Raw genomic sequence first — 13,243 nt, forward strand, 5'->3', positions numbered from 1 at the left:
GCTCGTCAAAGTGGGAAAATGTATGAGACGGGCCTCGGGCTGGGCTGTCACAGCAGGCAGGAACAGTAGGTCTGACATCCTGATGTCCCGTGAGAGGTGGCCCCTGACGGCCGAGGCAGCCGGAGGGGCTGGGGCCACAGTGTCACCGTGAGTTTGCCCAGCCGAGTGACACGATGCCCACGCATCATGCATCCTGGGTGACGTTAGCCTTTATCACCGGTGGGCAACACCTCCCAGGCTCTGCACCAAAGACGTGTTGTTCGTGCCCGGTGAACGCACTGGGGAGAGGCACCTGAGACCGCAAGGGTGCTGTTTCTCCGGAAGCTTCTGGGCACGGACTTTGGCGGCGGTCAGCGGGCCTTGCCGCAGCCGTAGGATGTCGCGGTGCTGCCGCGGGCTTCCTGTGCCCCATTCCAGCTGTTCCCTTCTTTGTCCAGCGATCCGGGTCGGGACATTTATTCTGGGGGCTACAGTCCAGCGCCATCACTGCTTATCTTCCTGTCGGGTTGTCCCGGCCACTGAGCGCTCGTCCAGGCAGCTCCTGTGTCCTGTTGACGCGCCCCGTGTGCTGCTTGAGCACATGCCTTACTTTCTGCACAAGCCTGTTTATTTCTGCACCTACCCACCACCTGTCTACCGTCTATCATGTGTGAATGTATGTATGTATGTATGTATGTATGTATGTATGTATATGTCTGTCTTGTCCGTTTGTCCATCATCCATCCATCCATCCATCCATCATCTATCCATCATCTATCCATCCATCCACCCATCCGTGTGCTTATCTATCATCTGTCTGCCCGTCCATCCAGCCATCCATCCACCTATCCATCTATCATCTGTGTATCCATCAGCCATCCGTCTGCCTATGTATGTATGTATCCATCCATCCATCTGTTCATCTATCTGCTTATCTATCCATCTATCGTCTATCTCTCATCATCCATCCGTCTATCACTTATCTATTTATCTATCATCAATCATCTATCACCTGTCTATTATAAAACCATGAGTTCATAATGATACCTCCAGTTCTAGGTTAACACTTCAACGTCCATCCAGCCTCCCCCCATCATCTGTGACTCCTTCCTTTGGCTCTGGCTGTGTACACTCTATGTGCTCACTTGCTCAGCCCCAGCGTACACACGGAGTAGCTGCAGAATTGCCAACCTGTACAGCCTGTGAGAAACGGATTGACCGACGAGGGTGCCTTTGTGCACAGCTCCCTGTCTCTGTAGCTTGTACTACCCAGACAAAATAGTGTTTTCCCACATAACTTAGCCCTTTTCTTTCCCACCTCTTCCACATAGGCCTGTGCCGTCCATTTGTCCACGGTTAGTTCATGTGTCGCGGCTTGGGTTCCATTTGGGCTTCCCCACAGAGTGGTCTGTGTTTTATTTACACGCTATAAAGGTCACTGTGCTGTACAGATCTCTGGGCTTGGGCACGCACGTGTGCCCGCCACAATCCGATACGGGACGCTGCCACCAACCCTCAAACTCCCTCTTGTGCCCTCTGCATTCACCCCCCCATCCCCCCCCCCTCCACCTGTCACCCACCCCCGCCCCCACCCCTCGGCGTCGGACCTAAGAAAACTGCTTGATTCAAAATCACAAGCGTTTGCTCCCGTGTTTCCTTCTAGAATCTTGTGGCTCGGTGTCTGGCATCATACCCGGGACTGGTTCCAAGTCCGTTTTCACACAGCGGGAATCGTCTGGGTCGAAGCACGAGTTTTGCCTGTGGTGTCCCACCCCCTGCTTCTCCCCTCCCCTCTTTTGGTCAGAATCCCTCTGCTTGTCTGGTCCAAGCCCTGCCCCGCGGTCAGCCCTGTCCTGGCTGGAGTGTCCTCCCCAGCTCCGAGTCACCTCACGCCAGGAGGCGGGGACAGTGTGCTGCTAGCTGCTGTCCCCGCACTGGCCGCACCCCACAGCCCGGTCCTCACTGGTTCCTGGGGCTGGGGGGCAGGCCTGACGTGTGTGATATTAGCTGTCAGCAGACCCGGATTTACAGCTGCCGGCGAGCAGCCTGGTGGCGTGTCCTTTATGCGCCGTGGCGTCCCAGGTGGCCCACGAAGGGTGATGGCGTCATGCTGGAGAGGCTGCTTCTGTTCACAGCGAGCAGGAACCCTCGTGCGAAAATATCTGTAGTTTCTTCATTACAATTCAATGGAATTTTCTTCTTCATTCATGTGTATTGTTTTATTAATTAATTTACTTTTTATGGAGCAAAAGGTAGGCTATTTTCCCTCGCAGAAGGTTCACCCAAATGCGAGCAACTAGCTTTTCTAGTCTTTTCTTCCCAGGGGTGGAGGCTGGGTTCAGAGGATCGCTGTCCTCAGGCACCGCCTGTCCCGTCTTGGGGGCACCGAAGGGCCCTGCCTGGCACCTGCCTTGTTCCTGCAGGACCCCCGCCCCCGGGGGCAGCCAGCCCTCCAGGAGGCTTCCTCGGCCTGGGCTCCCACCCCAGGTGGTGATGAGGAGGGGTCAGAGGCTGCGGTCAGACGTGTGCCTGTCTGATGGCAGGCGACAAGCCCGTGCAGCCTCCCACTCACGTGAAGCCACGGTGTTCGTGCCACGTTTGTGTGCACAGGAGCCAGCTTGGAGGCCGCTGCCGGTGCACAGAGCTGCGTTAGTCCCGACACTGGCCCCTGCCACACTCTTGCCCCTGGTCCAGGAGTGGCCCGGTAGCCATTCTGTTTGTCCTCTGACCTCCAACCGCGGACCCCCGACGCATCGCCAGCCCCTTTCCCCCGAGGTAACTGCCATCTGGGACCGGGGGCAGCGTCCCTGTGCAGAGCTTTGTGGCAGACATGTGGGTTTCCGAAAGGTATGATTTTTGTTGTTTTGTAAGTCTTTGGAAAAGGAGGCATCACGTGTGCCTTTGGACACACTCTTCACGCTTGCTATCCTTGCGCTAAGATTCACCCCCGCTGTGTTTTGTGTGTGACTACCGGTTGGTGCTGGGACCTCTTCCTGGCACCTGACGCACTTCTGGCGGATGCTTGGACCTTCTTTTGTGAAGCCCGTCTGTGTGCTGACGCAGGAGCTGCCTCGGGTGTCGCCGGGCCATCGGAACGCAGCTCAGCCTCGGGAGGCACGCGGGACTCTCCTCCGGTCACGGTCACGGCGTTCAGAGCACACATTTGGCTCTTCGCTTAGAATTCTGTGTTTACCTTACGGCCTAAGGTGTTCTCTGACTTCGCTAGATTTGCTCACAGCCTCAGGCAGAAATTGAATAGCTGGCTTGAAGCCAACGGTGTCCCCTCCCCCTTTTTATCGCTCTGTCGCCTCCTCCATTCTTTCCAGCCAGCGGCTCACGCCTGTGGCCAGCTGCCCGGTGATCCAAAAATGTCACCCATCTCGGTGACAGCAGTGATGGACCTTCTCACTAGCGTGACCGTGAAGCCATTAATAAGAGATGCCTCTATTAGAGAAGTCATAGTTAGAATCCCCTCCGGGGCTGTGAGAGCGGCTGCCTGTGACCCCCATAAGAAGCAAAACCGAGAACCGCTGGAGCACAGGCAGAAAGTCCATGCGATGCGTGAGTCCACGCACGTGCCTGTGCACTGTGTGAGTGTGCGGTATGTGTGTGCATCTGTGCGTTTAGTAGTGTCTGGGTGTGTGCTGCCCTGTGCATTTGGGTGTGTGTGTGTGTGTGTGTGCACGTGTGTGCATTTGGGTGTGTGTCTGGATGTCTGTGCATTTGGGTGTGTGTGTGCACGTGTGTGCATTCGGGTGTGTGTCTGGATGTCTGCATTTGGGTGTGTGTCTGGAGGTTTGTGCATTTAGGTGTGTGTGTGCGCACGTGTGTGCATTTGGGTGTGTGTGTGTGCACGTGTGTGCATTTGGGTGTGTCTGGATGTCTATGCATTTGGGGGTGTGTGTGTGTGTGTGCACGTGTGTGCATTTTGGTGTGTGTCTGGATGTCTGTGCATTTGGGTGTGTGTGTGTGCACGTGTGTGCATTTGGGTGTGTGTCTGGATATCTGTGCATTTGGGTGTGTGTGTGTGCACGTGTGTGCATTTGGGTGTGTGGATGTCTGTGCATTTGGGGGTGTGTGTGCACGTGTGTGCACGTGTGTGCATTTGGGTGTGTGTCTGGATGTCTGTGCATTTGGGTGGGTGTGTGTACACGTGTGTGCATTTGGGTGTGTGTCTGGAGGTTTGTGCATTTGGGTGTGTGTGTGCGCACGTGTGTGCATTTGGGTGTGTGTGTGTGCACGTGTGTGCATTTGGGTGTGTGTCTGGATGTCTGTGCATTTGGGTGTGTGTGTGTGCACGTGTGTGCATTTGGGTGTGTGTCTGGATGTCTGTGCATTTGGGGGGTGTGTGTGCACGTGTGTGCATTTGGGTGTGTGGATGTATGCATTTGGGTGTGTGTGCACGTGTGTGCATTTGGGTGTGTGTCTGGATGTCTGTGCATTTGGGGGTGTGTGTGTACACGTGTGTGCATTTGGGTGTGTCTCTGGATGTCGGCATTTGGGGGTGTGTGTGTGCACGTGTGTGCATTTGGGTGTGTGGATGTATGCATTTGGGTGTGTGTGCACGTGTGTGCATTTGGGTGTGTGTCTGGATGTCTGTGCATTTGGGTGTGTGTGTGTGCACGTGTGTGCATTTGGGTGTGTGTCTGGATGTCTGTCATTCGGGTGTGTGTGTGTTCACATCTGCGTGTGTGTGCACGTCCATGCAGTGTGTGTGTGTGTGTGTGTGTGTGTGTGCATGTCTGTGCATTTCGGGGGGTGTCGTCAGGCAGAGGCCTGGGACCCTGTACACCCACACCAAGCAGGGAGACTGGCCACATGGAGTGCATACAGTACGTGTGTGAGGGCAGGCAGCCTTCTCTCCAAGAGGGACGGGGAGGCACTGGCTTCTGAATGCCCTCTGGCCACTGCTGGAGGGCACGGCCCTGGTCCTGGTGACTTCTGGGCTGATGTGAACTGGGGGGTCCTGGGTGCTCAGGTGGTTGGAAGGTGAGGATGTGCTCATTACCAGCCCTCACTGGTCCCTGCAGCATGAACACAGCACTGGAGGTGTCCTGCCCTGCCCCCACCTCTGGAATTACCTCCCCCCCACACCGCGTCCCCAGGGATGGCCCCTCACCGCAATGGTTCCCCGATAGCCAGGCGTAGGGGCTTGTGGGGGGGCTGCGGAGAGGACCACGGGCCCCATCTCTCCTGTGGCCAGCCGTGGTGAACGGGGGAAGCCTGGCACCTGGGGGCTGGGTGCTTCGTCACCCTGCACCTGTGTCCCCGCTGTCCTGAGCCGCAGCCTTGTCTTCTCGTGTGCTAAGAGCTCAGTGGTGTGGGCTGCGGGGACACCACCCTCGGGTCAGTGAGGGCCCAGCTGGCCACAGCTGGTCGGCGCTCTGGGCTGAGGACCAGAACACACAGCCCTGAAGCAGCCTGGCGTGGCCTTCTCTGCAACGGGCCTCGGGAGCCACGGACGCGCAGAGGCCACAGGGGCTTAGCGGGGCTGCGGGGTCCAGGCGGGAAGGCGGTGAGAGGCAGAGTGGGCTGTGGGGCTGCAGGGGCGCCTTCCCCATCAGGGTAAGGGCGGGTGGGGGATCCAGGGACCACGGTGCCCTGACGCTCGCCTCCCGAGCCAGCCGGGCCCCGCTGCCCCCGCTGCCTCCTCCGGCTCCTCCACGGACTGAACGGCCCTGGAATCTGCCCTTCTGACGAGTCCCGGGGATGCTGAGGCCACGGGCTGTGGGACCCGGGGCCCCGCTTTGAGACTGTTGAGTCCCCAGTGGGGAGGAGCCTCCACAGGCACTGTTGCCCCCCCCGTCACCCAGGATTGGGGTCGTGAGCGGACCTCGTATCTTGGCCGCGGTGTTATGCTTATTGTAGTGGCTCTGGGATTTCAATGTTCTCCGAGCCCCTTTCCAGCCGCACCAGCCACGTCCGTCTGTGTGGGGTTCTGGGGGAGCTGTGGCTGCCGTCAGGAAACTTGGTGACTGCTTCGGGGCCAGCAGGCTGGGTCCGGGCCCTGCTGCTGCCCTGAGTCATGCGGCCACAGCAGGTGAGGTGACCCGTGTCCACCTCGGCCTCCCTGAGCTATGGAAGGTTAGTCCGGAAATGTGTCGTTCTGGCCGGGTTCCCCGGAGAGACAGAGCCGGTAGAACGTACGTGTCTCTATCCCGCCTGTCATAGAGAGGGGATTCTTGAAAGGAATTGGAGGCTGAAGCCCACAGACCCAGGAGGGCCGCCTGTGTGTCTGCAGCCCGAGGCCAAAGGTCCAAGAACCGGGAGAGCCGACGGTACAGATTCCTATGCAGGACTGTGGCCGGGAAAAGGCCGACCTCCTAGCTCACGGGTCAGGCGAGAGGTTTCCCTCTTCTTCAGCCTTGTTGGTCTATTCAGGCCTTCAACTGATTGGATGAGACCCACCTGCATTGGGGCCGCCGGTCTGCTTTCCTCTGCCTGTCGCTTCAAATGCTAACCTCACCCGGGAGCACCCACACGGACCCACCCAGGATAATGTTGGCAAACGTCTGGGCCCCCCCAAGGCCCATCAAGGTCACGCGTGAACTTCACTATAGCATTCAAGGGTCCTGGGGCACGTCTTCACCTGTGGCCTGCCGTGTGAAGCGGCCGCTGCCTTTCTTACATGTTTACTAAGCAGCCCCGGAGTGAGAGCCGGAGGAGGGCCCGGAGCAGGGCGCGGTGTGAGGGTGGATGACTCCGGAGGGGAGGACCGGCCCAGCGTCCGTGTGGGCCCCGCGGGGCTGCACTGTGGGGCCGGGGAGGGCGGGCAGGGCACCATCCGCAGGGCGAGTGGGATGGCCCTGCAGGACCCGGGAACCCGGAAGCTTAGCTGGGTCTGGGTGAGGCCAGATGTTTCTTGATGTTTCCCCCAAACCAGAGCTTTGGGGAAAAAAGACCTTAGCCCCAAACAGTTAGTTTGGCCGATTTGTTTCTTTCTGGTTTGACAATGTTTGGCTACACTTTTCCAGACAAACAGAGCTTACGTGGAAGGGCTCTGTTTTTAGCCTATAAGCGGATGCTGTGTGTGCGCGCGCGCGTGTGCGTGCGTGTGTGTGTGTGTGTGTGTGTGTGTGTGCGCGCGCGCGCGCGGGTCATCTGGGTCTGCGGCACAGGAAGTAGGGGCGGGTTTGGGTTTGGGGGCAGAGGGAGGATTGGGCCGCAGGGGGTTCTCCCGGCGGAGGGCACCCACCCTGTGTGGGGCCGAGTTTCCGTGTCTCGTGTGCGTTTCTGGAAACCCCAGCGAGGCGCGGGCCTGGGGCTTTCCCTCGGTGCCCACCATCTGCCGTTGGCTCCGAGCGCAGTGGGCTTCTCCGGCCCCAGGAAGCCGCTGTCTCCTTTGCCAAGAGCTTTCTGTTTCGCAACAGTCGAGATCCCGGTGAGAATTCCCGGCAAACACAGATGGCAGGAGCCTGTTCCTCGCGCTCTGTTTTGACATTAATCAGATGCTGTTTCCTGATCCCATTTGCATGTGTTCCCAGTGGGCGTCACCCGTGGGGGTCCCGCTTCTGCAGCCGTTAGCGAGGCTGTGGGCCGGTGCCCACGTGGAAATGCCCTGCCGCCCCCAGTGGGGTGATGGTCCAGCCTGTCACCCTCTTGTCCTCGCCCTCTTCTGTTCATTTTGGTACTTAGGAAGTGAAGGCTATTTGTGACTCTGGCGATCAGCTTACTCCTGTACCTTCTCCCTGGGCTTCAGTGCAGCCCAGTATGAAAATTGTGTCATAGCCTCTCCCTTGGGAAGGAAGGGCGGGCTGTGATGCTTGGTGTCCACCCTTGTCAGGACATCACCTCATCACAGGGCAGTCGTGTGCCCCGCAGCCTCCGCCCCCTGGGCTCTGAGCTGGTTGGGGTCTCACCCGCCCCACCGTGTGCCACGAGCCCCTCCGGTGTCCCACGTCTCTCCTGTCTCACCGTGCTAATCCACGTTACCATCAGTGTACTGGGCTCTTGTGATCCGTGGGGAGCCGCCCACGGCAGAAGTGTCCCCGACTTGCTCACTGCACAGTCCCCAGTGTGGCCCCAACATATGCTCAGGCAGGGCCTGGCCCCAAGACGCACACAAATGAATGGTTGCTGCATGAACGACCAAGTAAGTGAGCAGATGTCTCGTGGAGGCTGGGCACGGTGTCTGATCCGTCTTACGGCCTCACAGTCGACCTCAGTCCCCGGAAGTGGGAAGCAGTGTGTTCTGGGGGTCTCCAAGGATGCCCCTGTTCTCAGTGAGTCACTGGGGTTCTCGGGGCCCAGCACACAGTGGTGCCCTGGCTAAGGTTCATTTCGGCAACATAGTCAGGAAACGTGGCTGGATCTGGAGGGATCCATAAGCAGATTTCGTGGGCTCTCTGCCTCCTGTGGGGACCACACAGAGCACACCCTTACCCAGTGGTGAAGACATGGCCATCCCTGTGCACTGTCCGTCTCCCCAGAGAAGTTCCTTTGACGCTCAGAGTTCAGGTGTTCTGTTGAGGCTGCTCGTTTGGGGAGCCCACCCCTGCGCTCCGAAGTGTCAGGCCCTCAGAAGGAGACAGGTGTTTGCCATAAATCACATCATTTGTGCAAACGGTCAAGGCCACTCCACCAGCACAACCTTATGGCTCAGGGAACGTCTCAAAAGCGGGCTCCCGGATGCCGGTCAAGGGCTGACCTCGCAAGCGGGCCCTCCTACCCACAGCAGTCTCAGCTCCTGCCGCAGACGTGCCGGAGGCTCTGGACCAGCACCGGGCCAGGGGTTTGGGGGGTGAAGAGCCCATGGGGCCGTGAGACCAAGGTCACACCCAGCGGGTGATCTCACCCTCACCTGCCTTGTGTCTTTTGTGGTTTCAACCTGGATGAGCTCATGGGCTGGCTGTGAGGACAGTCCGGAAGTCAGGCCGGTGGTCAGAACAGGGAGGGATCAGGAACACCTTGTCCCCCAGAGGAGATGGGACTGGGGCAGAAGGTGCTTGGGAAGCCTAGAATCCTGAAGCAGAACCATGCCTCTGCGTGTGTGCGTGTGTGTGCCCACGCAAGTGCGTGTGCCCCTGAGTGTGGGGGCAGAGTGTTGCAGTCATGGACGAGGACAGAAAGCCCACCCTCCCCCCCACTTCTGGACACAGTGGCAGCAAACAGAGTGTGTTAGCAAAGTCAGGCAGGACTGGCTCCGGGAAGAGGGTCCCGAGACCACAGGCAACCAGATGCCATTGTCCTGTTCCTCCACTTTGGGGAATGACTTTTTAGGACTCTGCACGTCATTCTCAACAAGATGTTTTCTGTGTTTGCAGGTGTGAGATGCATGCCACAGGCAGTTACCTGCGTAGCTCAAGGGAAGCAGTGCTGTGGTTGGGGGGCGGATGCTGGTGGGCAGGTGGTCAGGGCCCCTGGCCCTGGTCAGCCTGGGGTGTGACCTGAGGGACCTCCCCCTAAGCTCAGAACTTCAGACTTCAGTCTGCAAGGTGAAAAGGCCAGGCCGGCCCTTTCACATCTCACATCCTAGAAACAGATGATTCTAGGGGAACCTACTTAGAAATGGATCCGGTTAACGTCACAAAGAACAGTGCTTCATTTCCACGGCCCTGAGATTCGCGCATAATGTGTGCCACGTGGGCAGGAAGTGTGTGTGATTCCCCCTGGTTTCCTTTGCCTCATGCGTTGGGGGAAGGGGTCTTCCTACTAGAAGGTGAAAAACCACAAAGGCACAGAACCCTCTGCAGCCTCTCCTAGCCTAGGAATGTGTGGGCCCAGGGTTCCCCCCCGCCCCCGCGGGTGTCCGTGCCCCTCACCACCTCTCACCCCATTGATGCCGGTGCTGCCCCCGCCCCACGGCTGGTGTGGGGCCCACTCTCCTTGTGCAGAGAGGAGACCTGTTCCAAACATAAAAACGTAAAAGGTAGTGAAGAAATGGAACCTCACAGAGGCCCGCTTTCTAAGTAACGAGAAGAAATAGAAATCAGGCGGAAGCGTGGGCATCTGCCCGCGGCGTTTCGAGGCAGGTCCGAGGCCACGTCTGCACACGGCTTTGTGGGGCACCGGGACGCGTCTCTGCGGCTCCCGCACCAGCCGCTGGAGTCCGACTGCGCCGTGCGGAGCCCGTGCCCCGGGCATCTCTCCGCCCCTTCCCACCGCCAGTGTAACCTCAGAGTGCCTCGGATGGCTCACGCTAGAATAAAGCTGTTGTTTTCCCTCTTTTCCAGGGAGGAAACAGCACGTCGATGAAGCTCCTTTGAAGCTTCCGTTCCTGCCTAGCGCTCTGGCCGCAGCCCAGGAACGTCTTCCAGCACTCGGAGCCAGCCCGACTCATGGGCGGAAGAGGCTCTTCCATCGACCCCACACCCTTGCTGGCCTGAGGTTGTCGCTCCCAGTGCTGAATTCGCAAGGTGTGTGTGTGTGCGCACGCGTGCATGTGCGTGAGCCTCTGTGTGTGCGCACGTGCATGCTCAACAAGGAGACAAGATTTGGGCTCTTTTGAGCACCGGGAAGTTTACGTGCTGCGTAGTGACACCTGCAGCCGGGTGAGAGTGCGGCAAACACCGCGTAAAAGAAAAGCAGACGGTGTTTCCGAGGAGCGGAAGGGAGGGGTGACTGTGTTGTCTGCAAGTGTCGGGTTCATCTCATATTTGCGTCGGAAGACGTGTCCAAGTCTGGCGCACATGACTGGCACCAGGCAGGGCTTGATTCCCTGGGAGAAATCGGGAGGAGGCTTACGGGATCAGACAGAGACGCTCTTCTCTAGTGGGTGCAGGGTTTCTGCTGGGCAGCGTACTATTAGTCAGACTTGTCCCGGGACACCCGTCCTTTCTGTTGTCATTAACTCACGGTTACCTATTCACTTGGACGAGATACAGGGTGCATCTGCTGCTTCTCTGGCTGAGCCTGATGTTGGGGTTTGAGGACCAAGTCTGAAAGCTTGTTTCATTCTCCATGACTAGTGTTGCCTCATTGTCATGGCCGCATCCCCTGGATACATTTGATGTACCCAGAACCGAATGGCAAGCGGTAGTCTTGAGCTAATAAAAGCCCCTGCGGAGCTACGGGTGAACTCCCAGATTGGGGCTGGTGGAGGGTGTGATGCAGGCGTCCAGAAACCCTGTAGCGGCAAGCCCTGGGGGCGCTGCCGCCTCTGGTGCGGCCCCGCCCACCCCAGTGGGCCGTGCCCAGGGACGGCAGCTGTGCGGGATGGCCATTCGGGATCTGACGACGTGCAGTTGAGACCCAGCTTCACCCCTGTTCGTTTGGATCATCCCGATTTTGCGTTTGTCTGGAGCACTTCATATTCCCTCCGCACACGTGCCAGACGTTCTTAACCACGGCTTTGTAGTTTCAAAAAGGGCAAACTAGGCAGGACAGAGAAGCATGTAGATGCGTACCAATGCCTATGAAGTTGCTTACATGTAAAAGGATGTAGCGAAAATGGCTCCGTGAATGTTTTTAATAATATCCCGTGTACCAAACCACATTCGTATCCTTGCCATGTTCCTGAAAGTCCCCATTGAGTCCCAGTGTTAGTTCTTCTCTTTAGACGTCATTGTTTTTATTCGTGTATCCCGGGCACCTTCTTTTCACCTGATTACGAAATCCAGCATTTCAGGACTGGGCTTTTGCCAACAACAGAAAACAGGCGGGGGGTGGGGGGAGGCAAAAGTGGATATGAGCATTTGTCCCTGCTTGCCACTAGTCCAGTGAGCATCTGAAGAATTCAAGCGTTTTAAAATAATGTGCTCTCTCTAAATCCTAGAGGATACCTTTTATGCTAAACCAGTGGGCTGGATTGAATTTGCTGGAAGTATCTGTGCCCTGTTGTCGCAAACCTCCTCAAACAGGAGAAGGGTGGGTGAATGCCACTCTCTCGTGGAACAAGGGGAGGGGTCAGAAGTTGCCAGGAATGTTTACTGTGCAACCAGGACGTGGACGTGCTGACAGCATAACAGCATCAACGCAATCCCACTGTGGGCACAACACCCAGAACCGCACAGATGTTTTCGTTGGTCTAAACTGGAAATCCACGTGAATCGCAGCCCCCTGGCTGACACGGACGTGTGTGTGCACCTCATTTCCACGGTCTAGAGTCCCGCTGCCAAAGGACTGTGCTCTTCCTTAAAGTGCTCTGCCCCTGCAGAACCTGTAGCCTACGGGACACCCCGCGTGCCTTACACGGCTGTGCATACCACCCTGGTTGTCAGGAAGGAGGGTGTGTGGGAGTGGGTTTGGAGGCACTGTGACGTCCGTCTACATTTACCATCACCCCATCACTGAAACCTTAAGGTGGATTGTGTGTTTTAACACAGAAATGGATTTATGTTTAGGCTCAGGAAAATCAAGTTGTAAATATATGTATCAAATCATATATTTGTTTACTGTATTTTAAAAAAGCTTTATTGTGCATTTATGCAAAAATGAGTTCGGACTTGTTTTATCATGGCATTATGCCAGCCAGTATGTGTTCTCTTACTAACCACATTCTAAACACGACATTCTGTTCAGTGCTAAACAGTATTCACAGGCCTAAAATAGGTGCCTATGGTGGTCAAGTACAAAATTTTACACTTATTTTTGTATTGTGATTCCTATGATGTATACCGGAGAATTTTTACTCATTTGTAAATTATTGTACAGTTTTAATAAAAAATGTTTTAAATCTTAGAATATCAAAGTTACCCTCTTCCCACGGCATTAAAGTTTGGGCATATTGGCAATGCTAGCCACTTCTGTGTCCCGTGTCCGTTCTCTGAAGGCAGTGCCACGTTTCCACGCTGGGAAGGGAGCCTGGCCCTCCTGCGCACGGAGGAGCCAGGCGTCTTACCTGCAGCCTTACCCTACCTCGTGGAGAATCACCTGGAAGACAGGCTCTGAAATCAGAGGTACCGGGCAGCACCGGGCTGAGGTCGGCCACCAGGGAGGCTTCTTCATGTAGCTGCTTATCAAGTGAGAACCAGAAGAGAAAATGTAAAAAGCTTAGGAAAGTAAGAGAATTTCTGCGAATGAATGAGACTTGGCAACAGGTTTCACTTGCGGATGGCTTCACACAGGTGAGTAGAGGCTGTTTTATTAATCACCCTGGGGGTGGGGTGGTGGTGTGGAAGCCAGAGATTCGGCAGGGGTGGGACAGGTGCTGATCTGGCTTTGCGGAAATGCTCCTGCCACACCAGCACGAGTGTCCTCGAGGTGACTCTCATGTCCAAACGTACATTTTGAAATGCCGGCTGCGTTAGAACACAAAGGCTGGATGTCTTTTCCTGAAAAGTCACTCTCAGCAGGGCTTGGCAGAGTGACAGCATCGTCCTGTGAC

General features: G+C 56.7%; 1 protein-coding gene across 15 annotated transcripts in view; it reads left to right on the forward strand.

Annotated features, from left to right (window-relative positions):
- JAKMIP3 (Janus kinase and microtubule interacting protein 3) overlaps window positions 1-12,659 on the forward strand; it is a 115,717-nt gene extending 103,058 nt beyond the window's left edge. For all 15 annotated transcript variants that reach the window (XM_058698160.1, XM_058698166.1, XM_058698167.1 and 12 more), the window contains one exon: window positions 10,152-12,659. The gene's annotated coding sequence lies outside the window, so the exon portion shown is untranslated. The remainder of the gene's footprint in view (window positions 1-10,151) is intronic.
- The last annotated feature ends 584 nt before the right edge of the window (window positions 12,660-13,243 follow it).

Source organism: Neofelis nebulosa, chromosome 13 (genome assembly GCF_028018385.1).
Source record: "Neofelis nebulosa isolate mNeoNeb1 chromosome 13, mNeoNeb1.pri, whole genome shotgun sequence".
In the NCBI taxonomy this organism is placed as follows: domain Eukaryota; kingdom Metazoa; phylum Chordata; class Mammalia; order Carnivora; family Felidae; genus Neofelis; species Neofelis nebulosa.